This window comes from Nannospalax galili, unplaced genomic scaffold (genome assembly GCF_000622305.1).
Source record: "Nannospalax galili isolate Female #2095 unplaced genomic scaffold, S.galili_v1.0 scaffold274, whole genome shotgun sequence".
NCBI lineage: Eukaryota > Metazoa > Chordata > Mammalia > Rodentia > Spalacidae > Nannospalax > Nannospalax galili.
In genome coordinates this window covers 472,220-481,239 of record NW_008335435.1, presented here as the reverse complement: position 1 = coordinate 481,239, position 9,020 = coordinate 472,220, and the positions used below count along the sequence as shown (strand labels likewise).

The following is a 9,020-nucleotide window of genomic DNA, read 5'->3' as shown; positions in this document are numbered from 1 at the left end:
ACCAGGGGCTCCTCCCAAGCCCATGTGACCCCTGAGGAACAGATCCTCAAACTACCTTAAGAGTAAAAATAAACTGGTTTGTCTGGGCCTAGTGTATGGCCTTAAACACCCAAAAGGAAAGTATAACCAAAGATTAAAGGGGCCAATATAATTTTTCAAGAGTCTATGTAGAGCTAAAGGCTACATAACAAGCAACAAAGCCAGATAGAGATACCTTCTTTTGAGTTGTTGGCCAGGGTGGCCCAAGGGACTCCCAGATAGTAACCCAGCATAGAACTCCGAAAATGAACAGCAGACCCCAATCTAATCTAAAGGAATATTGACAACTGATTGCTGCTAGATGAGGAACAGCTTGCCTTCCTAAAACAAAGACCTTGAGATAGGCTGACTAGATTCACCAGAAGGGCAAGTAGTGGGAATGGCTGGGGGTGCCAACAACACAGCAGACAGTAGCAGGGATATCAGAGTATAAGGGCTGTAGTGGGGGGAGGGAGGCTATGGGAGGGTGCCAGCTGGGAAGTGGGTGTATAGTTGAATAAGATGGTTTGGGATGTTCTGTGTGGTATACACCCCCCCCAAATCAACAAATTAAAAACAAAAGTATATTTGAGGTGGAAGCATGGAAATTTATGTCATGTTAATTAGTCGAGGTGATAAATATTACCATTGAAATCTACCCAATGACTTTATAGACATACACAAGTGCCAAGGATCTAAGTACAACTGATTATGACTAGTAATAATCAGATACATACAGATTAGAGATGCAAACACCAACATCTAAGTGTTAGTAGCTTTAAAATCATAGGAAACAGCATATTTTAAAATGAAATGGAGATCTTCTTTAAAGGGTAAAAACTCATTCGATTTTATGTTTTACAGGGATACTGAGTTCAATATTGTATAACTGTATTAATTCAACTGTGAACCTAGAAACTTGCACCCACTTGTGAAAGAGATGTACTCTTGGTCTGGAGTGTGTTACTGAATATGTTAAAGCTGTAATGAAATGCTTCTTCTTATCATGTAATTATTAAATTTTTTTTTAAGTTAAGAGATCTTAGTGGTAGGAGGCAGGTGTCAGCAGAGATACTGTACTGGTTGATATCACTGAAAAAAAAATCATCTGGAGCTTAAAAGCCTGTGATCTAGAATATATCAATCTTTGGAGATGGTTAAAGCATAGCCCAAAGACAGAGAGGAAGAAATAGCAAGAAAAGGGTTGTAGGGGCGAAGACAACCCAATGCATCCTGAAAAGCTGATGGTGATCTGTTCTAGTCAGGAGGTCTAAACATGAGGAAGGACTGTCAGAAGGCAGCAGTGCAAAGAGGGCCATGCTGTTTGAAGAAAAGAATTACCTTGTGTCTTGGACTCAGTAAGGGCAAAGGAGGTGACTTTCTGGGTGAGGGATTGGTTTCTTAAGACATAGTTATACAAGTGAAAAAGACAATGATTAAACCCTCCCCCAATGCAGTGTCACCACCACAACCATACTTGACTTTTGAACAAAAGTTGAAACAAGGCTTATATTTTGAAGCAAGTGACAATCTCCATCCAGGAATAGTCTAAGAGAGCTTCATGAAGAAAAGGTCTAAGATGAATCCTCCAAACTGAGGTGGGTCCTGTGCAATGTTGAAGGAATTAGACAGACAATGCAGCCAGGTGCAGTGGCGCACAGCTTTAACCCCAGCACTTGGGAGCCAGAGGCAGGCGGATCTTGGAGTTCAAGGCCAGCCTGGTCTATGTAGTGAGCTCCAGGCCAGCTGGGGCTACAGGGAGACCCTGTCTCAGAAACAAACAAACAAACAAACAAACAAACAAACAAAAAATAACAAAAAAGAAACCCAGAGAATGCTTGGAAAATTATATCAGAGAAGTCAGAATCAGAGAATGTTGGTTACTCATGGGGATCTAGAGGTGCCTTCCAGTGGGTTTCATCTTGGATCCAGTGGAAGAGTAGACAGAGGGGCTAGAGAGATAGCTCAGCAGTTAAGACTATTTGTTGCTCTTGCAGAGGACCTAGGTTCAGTTCCCAGCACCTACATGGTAGCTCACAACCACCTGTAACTCCAGTTCCAGAGAACTGATACCCTCTTCTGGCTTCCACAGGCATTGCATGCAAAGGGTGCACTTATGCATACACAGACACACACCGAGACATAAAATAAAATGTATCTTAAAAAAAAAAAAAAAAAAGTAGGCCGAATCTCCCAAAAGCTTACAGAAATAGGTTGATTGAGCTCCTGGGAGAGGAACAGCCTTACTCTGGACAGATGAATCCATGGGGTAAGGCCTTGTAACCTGATTGCAGTTGGAGACTTGAGTGGGACTTGATAAGGTCCAGTCTAGACAACTTCAAGTCACCTTTTATCCTATGGGAGGGCTTTAAGATAGACCCAATCTCCTGTGTTATGTAAGGATGTCATCCCAAAAAGGTGGAATTGGGCTTGGGGATGTAGTTATCCCAGAATTTAGTGACAACTTTGACGTCTGTCCCAGAGTGGTGATTTGAATGAAAATGTCCCCCATAGGCTCCAAGTATTTGGTCATTTTGTTCCCAGTTGGTGGTGCTGTTTTGGGAGGTTTTAGAAGGTGTGGCTATCCTGGAGGAAGCACGTCACTGAGGGTGGGCTTAGAGAGTTCTTAAACCTTGCCAGATCTCTAGCCACTTTTTTTTTTTTTTGGCTTCCTGTGCCTGCTTGAAGATGTTAGAACTTAGCTTCTGCTCCTGCTCCAGCCACCATGCCTCCCCGCCATGACGGACTGTAATTCTCCTGGAACTGTAAGCTCAAATAAACTCTTCCATCTATAAGTTGCTTTGGTCAGTGTTTCTATCACAGCAACAGAAAAGTGACTAATACACTCAGTGATGAAACATATTAAGATAGATCATGAGCTCTGGGTCTAGTAAGAGATTTATCTAGGAAATGTCTTCCATAAAGGACTTCAAAGGGGGCTGAGTTATAGATTTGTGAGGAATACAGGATTATAAAAGTGCAAGTGGGAGAAGAGTGGGCAAAGACTGTTGAATCTCCAGTGTGAGCTTAGAGCGAGCTCTCTTCCTGGAAGATTGACAGTGCCAGGCAGCATGGAGATGATAATTTGGACAGCCGAATGTACTCCCTGATACTGGAAATGAAAGCTGGGCCATTACCAGACTGTAGGGATGAGGGGAGTCCAAAGCAAAGAATAATATTTTCTTTTTAGGGATAGCAGTTACCTTTGATTCCCTTTATGGGTGGGTAATGCTTCTATCCACCCAGTGAAGGCATTCAGTAAAGCTAGTAGATATTTGAGCCCCTTCCATAGGGGCATGTAAATGTAATCTACTTGTCAATCTTGCCCAGGCATAGTTTGCCAAGGCTGGGCAGGAAGGCCCTGAGAACTCCATGAGGATTGGTCTGAGAACAGGTGAGACCAACTTTTGAAACAGACTGCAAGGTCTGAAGAGTCCCATGTCTGTGAAAAGAGGCTCTGTTAGAATCTGGAGGGCTTTGGTCCCCAAATGCGTGGCCTAATGAAAATTGTTTAGGGTCTTCTATTGGGGGGATCCAGGTAACGTCAACTTTTTTCTAGCCGCCACAACCATCCTTCTGGGGTGACTGAGAAGTCCTCATCTAAAGCCTGTTGAGACTCCCACAGGGTGTTATTGGGGATGAGGGAGAGTCTGATTGGGAATTACAGCAGCTGAGATGATTTTTTTGGCCTATTGATCAGCTGGGTTGTTACCCAGAGAAATGACAGAGTGGACCTTATGCTGGGCCGGTATATAATGCCATGTGAGTTGGAAGCCAGAATGCTTCCACAGAATCTCAGGGGCAAATTTAGTCTGGGTATTATGGGCAGTAAAATGACGTCTTTCTCCCCACATGGCTATATGAATGCAGTAGATATTTGGAAAAATGGAAAGCATGTTACATAGAAAGCATAGGTTATTACCTGTGTAAATATTCTCTTTCCTGTCTGCAGCTGGGGAGCAGCTGAGGAAAACTACTTCAGGTTTTGGGGCTAATGCAGAATGACCTAGAAAGGGCCCAGATTTTATGACCTATATGAGGCTCACTACTGTATACCCCCTAAAGCCTGTGTCCTGCCACCATAAAATCACTTCCATCTGTGATTCAGAATTTGGATCTGGCAGTAAAGTAGCAAGATTTAAGGTCTGGCAAGATTTTATAGTAAGTTCTGGAGTTTATAAGTGGAGTCTGGTACTTCTTAATTGTGTTATCTGAGACCCAGTACAAAGGCTTTGAGTTGAGTGTTATGGACCTGGTAAGGTTTTAAATGGACAAAGCTGGTTACTTGAATGACTGTCTTTTTAGGGGCCTTAGGGCATCAGGACCTCAGCTGAATAGGTCAGGATGAGATTCTTGGTTGAGGTTCTGTTTTAGTGTGGTGTCTGTTGCTATGATAAATACTGGGATCAAAAGCAGCATGGGGAGGAAGGAATTTATTTCATCTTACACCTCTAGGGTTACAATCCATCATGTATGGAAGTACTCAAGGCAGTAACCTAGAGGCAGGAAACTAAAGCACACAGTACTTGGTTTTGCTCAGCTACCTTTCTTATACAGCCCAGGCCCACCTGCCCCAGGGACGATACTGTCCACAGTGGGCTGGGCCCTTGCTTACCAATTAGCAATCAAGAAAGTGCTCCAGAGGCTGGAGAGATAGATCAGTGTTTAAGACCATGACTGCTCTACCAGAGACCTAGAGTTTCATTCTCAGCACCCATGTGGTGACTCTCTAAATCCAGTTCCAGGCAATCTGATGCCCTCTTTTGGTCTCTGTGCACATTGCACCCATACACTTACATATACATAGGCAAAATACTCATACACATAAAATGAAAAGAAATAAGGACTGAAGACTCAGTGGTTAAGAGCACTGGCTGCTCTTGCAAGGGACCAGGGTTCAGTTCTCAGCACCCACATGGTGATCCAATGCCCTGTTATAGCTTCTACAGGCATTGCACAACATGAGTGCACTTACATATGCAGGCAAAACACTCATAAAATAAAAATAAGAATTTAAAAAATTTTAAAGAAAGAATCTGCTCCAAAGATAGGTCACAGGCCAGTCTGATGGAGGAAGTTCCTCAATTAAGAATCTCTCTTCTCAGGTGTATTAGTTACCTTTCTGTTGCTGTGATAAAAGACCATGACCACAGGAATCTATAAAAGGAAGAGTATATTTGACCTTATGGTTCCAGATTAATCAGAGTCCATTATGGCAGGGAGGAATGGAGGTAAGAAGTGGCTGGAGCAGAAAGAGGTGTGCTCACATCTTCAAGCAGGCACAGGAAGCAGAGAGCGACTGGAAATCTGGCAAGGCTTAAGAATTCTCAAAGATTTGTGACTCACTTCCCTCCAGTAAGGTCACACATCCTGAAATCTCCCTAAACAGTGCCACCAACTGGAGACAAAATGCCCAAATATATGGAGCCTGTTTGGGACATTCTCATTCAAACCACTATACCAGGTGTGTCTAGATTTGTGTCAAATTGACAAAAACTAACCATGGCAGGGCTGGCAGAATTTTATTTTATATTATTTTTGTTATGTTTTCTTGTTGGATGTTTGAGATCGTGAAGGTGGCTGCAAATTAATCTTTTGTTATGTCCAGTTGAAGCTCCTTTGGGGTTACTTTTAGGGATTTAGCCTGTTGGCTTGGTTAGTTTTCCTCTACCATCACGTCATCTGCTGGGGAGGGTTGGGGTCTTGCTTGACCAGGTGATTTTACTTGGAAGCACGGAGGGCCTTTTCTTCTGTGATAACCCTCCTCTTTGCAGAATGTACTCTGGTTCCAGTCCAACCTTTGAGGTCTCCATGGGCTTCCTTGTCAAAAAGGTGATTTACCAGATTTATAGAACCCTCTCAATGCCTCCTGGTGCCCCTGGGATCTAGCTGACCTGGGGACATGGACACAAATGCTGACTTCTCTTAGCCACATCATTTTCCTCAGCATTGGCCACTAAGAATGGCTGTTGAGCATCCAAAAGATCTTTACACAGTTTTGAAGAACCAACAGTGTTTTGAAATCCAGCTGTTGTGTAACACTTAAAACTTGACAAAAACACATTTTAAAATAAATCTTGACTTTGTTAAGATTCAGGCTTCTTTTTTTTTTTGGTCTTTTTGAGACAGGGTCTCCCTGTAGCCACAGCTGGCCTGTGTAGACCAGGCTGGTCTTGAACTCAAGAGTTCTGCCTGTGAGGGAATGGGGTCTTTTTACAGCAGTTACCTGGCCTTGTTCTCCCGGGCCTGGGCAATTTGTGTAGAGTCATATTTGAGTGAGCTTCATCTCTATGAGCCAATAGTTGGAAAATGTACAATGCAGGATTCTTGACATAGGTCATTACTTTAAGAATACTATATAGCCAGGTGTGGTGGTGCACACCTTTAATCTCAGCATTAGATGAGCTCAGAGGCCAGCCTGGTCTACATAATGAATTCCAGGGCAGCTGTCTCAAAACCAAAAAAAGAGAACACCACACAAATACTATGTACTGTAATTTAAAATTATATTAAATACTAATTTAACATAAGTACTAATACGAAAATGTATTTTATATAATCCCACAAACTAAAAGATTTTTTACGCATTTATTTTTGTATGTTTTGCCTGCATGCATGTAAATGCACCTGCATCATACAATGCCTGGGGAGGCCAGAAGAGGGTATATTCCCCTTGAGCTGAAGTTATGGAAGGTTGTTAACCAACATATGGGTACCAGAAACCAAACCTGGGTCCTAGAAGAGCAGCCAGTGCTCTTAACTGCTTAACCATCTCTCCAGCCCCCAAACTAAAGGTTTTAAGATCTTAATCTTCACAGTTAAGGCTGGACATCAAAGCACATCCTGTTGCTGGCGCTTAGTTTCTGATGGAGGAGATAGATATTTCCTGCTTCTCTTCTTGCTTCTGGTGGTGGTTGCATTACTGGGTGTTCATTGGCTTGTGGTCACTCCATCGTTCTTTCTGCCCTTTGTGTATCTTGTCCTCTTCTACTAATGACACCCTAATCTAGTGGCATTAGGGACGCCGACCCCCCTTATTTCCAAAATAAGATCACATTCTGAAGTTTCCAGGCGTCTGTGTAGGTGTATGTACATGAATGCAGTTGTCTGAGGAGACAGAAGAGGGTGTTGAATCCCCGGGAACCAGTTACAAGTGGTTGTATGGAAACTAAACTTGGGTCCTCTGCAAGAGCAGTCCACTCTTAACTGCTGAGTCATCTCTCCAACCAGTTACATGAGTTTATAAGAGAAGTGCACTATGAGGATATAACATACAAAAGGTTTATGGGTAATAGTGTTTACCTATGGGTGAATTTATGGGTAATTTCAGTATTAATGTGCTTTTTGGAATTTTAAAATAACACAGCTTCTGTACCATGTTGAATTCATATAGAAACTGACTTCTAAATTTATTGTATAAGATGAATGCTGCTACATGTAGTCAAAAAATTATTTTCTTCACAAAATCTGATTACATCACTTCATATAAATAGTGTATATTTTCTCAAAAAGCATCCCACACAGCTAGCTTTGCCTGTGTCCTTGGAGGACATTGCTCCTTCTCTGGGCGAGCACAAGCATTTAGATTGTGTGTTCTGTGTTATGTGTTACAAAAAAGAAAACAGGTTAGCATAGTTCAATGAAGTCATGGCAAGGCTTCACTGTGTCACTTCTATACTGAGAAGAAAAGTTGTTAAATGTTTCCAAAATACACTGCCAGTTATGGCAATGAGTTAGGAAAAACTCTTATGACCAGAACTAATTATTGATTTTGGAAATGGACTCCTTTAAGAGGCTAGTTATGCATCTGAGTCTTTCTGGAAGTTTCAGAGGTGCAGTGGTTAGAAAAGTAAGATCTAATTTTGGTGTGGGGTGGAAATTATTCTGGGACTCAAAGAAAGCTTTTCCTTTTTATGCAGACATCAGTATCAATATGCAAGCAATGAACTTAAAATGAAAACCTGACAGCATTTACGATGCTATTGTGGATATAAATAGAGAAGATTTTACCCCACAACCACCACCACCAAAACCACTGCTTAAAAAGTACACTGCTTGTGAAGGTTTATAACAGTGAGATAAATTATATAAAACTCAATTAAAGAAGTATTGTCATGTACAGAGGCTGACATCGTGGGTAGTCAAAGAATATGTTTAATAAAAAATAATTAAACTTCCATTTGCTCTATAGAACATCATAGAAAGTAATTTAATAAATTACAAATGACTTTTTAAGACGTTTGCTCAACTACAGAAAGCAAATTCAGACTACACAAAACACAACTGGTAAATATTGCAAATGTCCAAAAGAAAAATTGGACTAAGACTGGAATCATGAAACCTGAAACAAGGGCTATAAATACAAGGCAATACCAGCTATAACTCTTTCAGTAACTACCAACACATACCAGAATATCCTTTCAACTGCAACTTCAGTATTATGTAATTCTATTGACTTTTTTCCCTTATAACCCTTAACTTTACATATTCATAATTTGTATGGTTTTTCTTAGCTGATGCCTGGACAACTTTCCCCCCAATCAAAACTACAAAGAAATGTCTTGAAACCAAAGATAATATTTAAAGTTAACATTAGCCTTAATGCTTTGAAAACTGTAATTACCTTACTATATAGAAAGAGAATCACTAAGATGTTAACCAAATTTATTTGACCATAATTAGGAAAATACTTTATCTCATAGATTTTGCTATAAATTAGATTTCAATGACAAGATCTAAAGTTTTTTCCTTTTTTTTTAAAATTGGGGAAAGAAAGGAATAAAGATCATATAGGTAGAACTAGAAGAGGAAAGGGAAATAAGGATGTTGCTGAAATACTCCACCAGCAAACTAAGTTAATTGTATCTGAAAAACTTTGGCTATCTCATAGGTGTATTCTAGTTAAACAAAAGTGCAGTACTGCAAAGGGAACTCACTACATATGTAATACATCATTTTCATGATGAAGGATTCCTACCCACTGCTCCTGGATGGGTATTACA

At 40.9% G+C, this 9,020-nt stretch overlaps 1 protein-coding gene across 12 annotated transcripts in view; it reads right to left on the bottom strand.

The window, feature by feature from the left end:
• Positions 1–8,152: 8,152 nt before the first annotated feature.
• Chd9 (chromodomain helicase DNA binding protein 9) overlaps positions 8,153–9,020 on the bottom strand; it is a 270,300-nt gene continuing 269,432 nt past the window's right edge. For 11 of the 12 annotated variants that reach the window (XM_029562042.1, XM_029562044.1, XM_008830058.3 and 8 more), the window contains one exon: positions 8,155–9,020. This exon is cut by the window's right edge and continues 2,593 nt beyond it. The gene's annotated coding sequence lies outside the window, so the exon portion shown is untranslated. The other variant, XM_008830057.3, reaches the window with a different exon arrangement.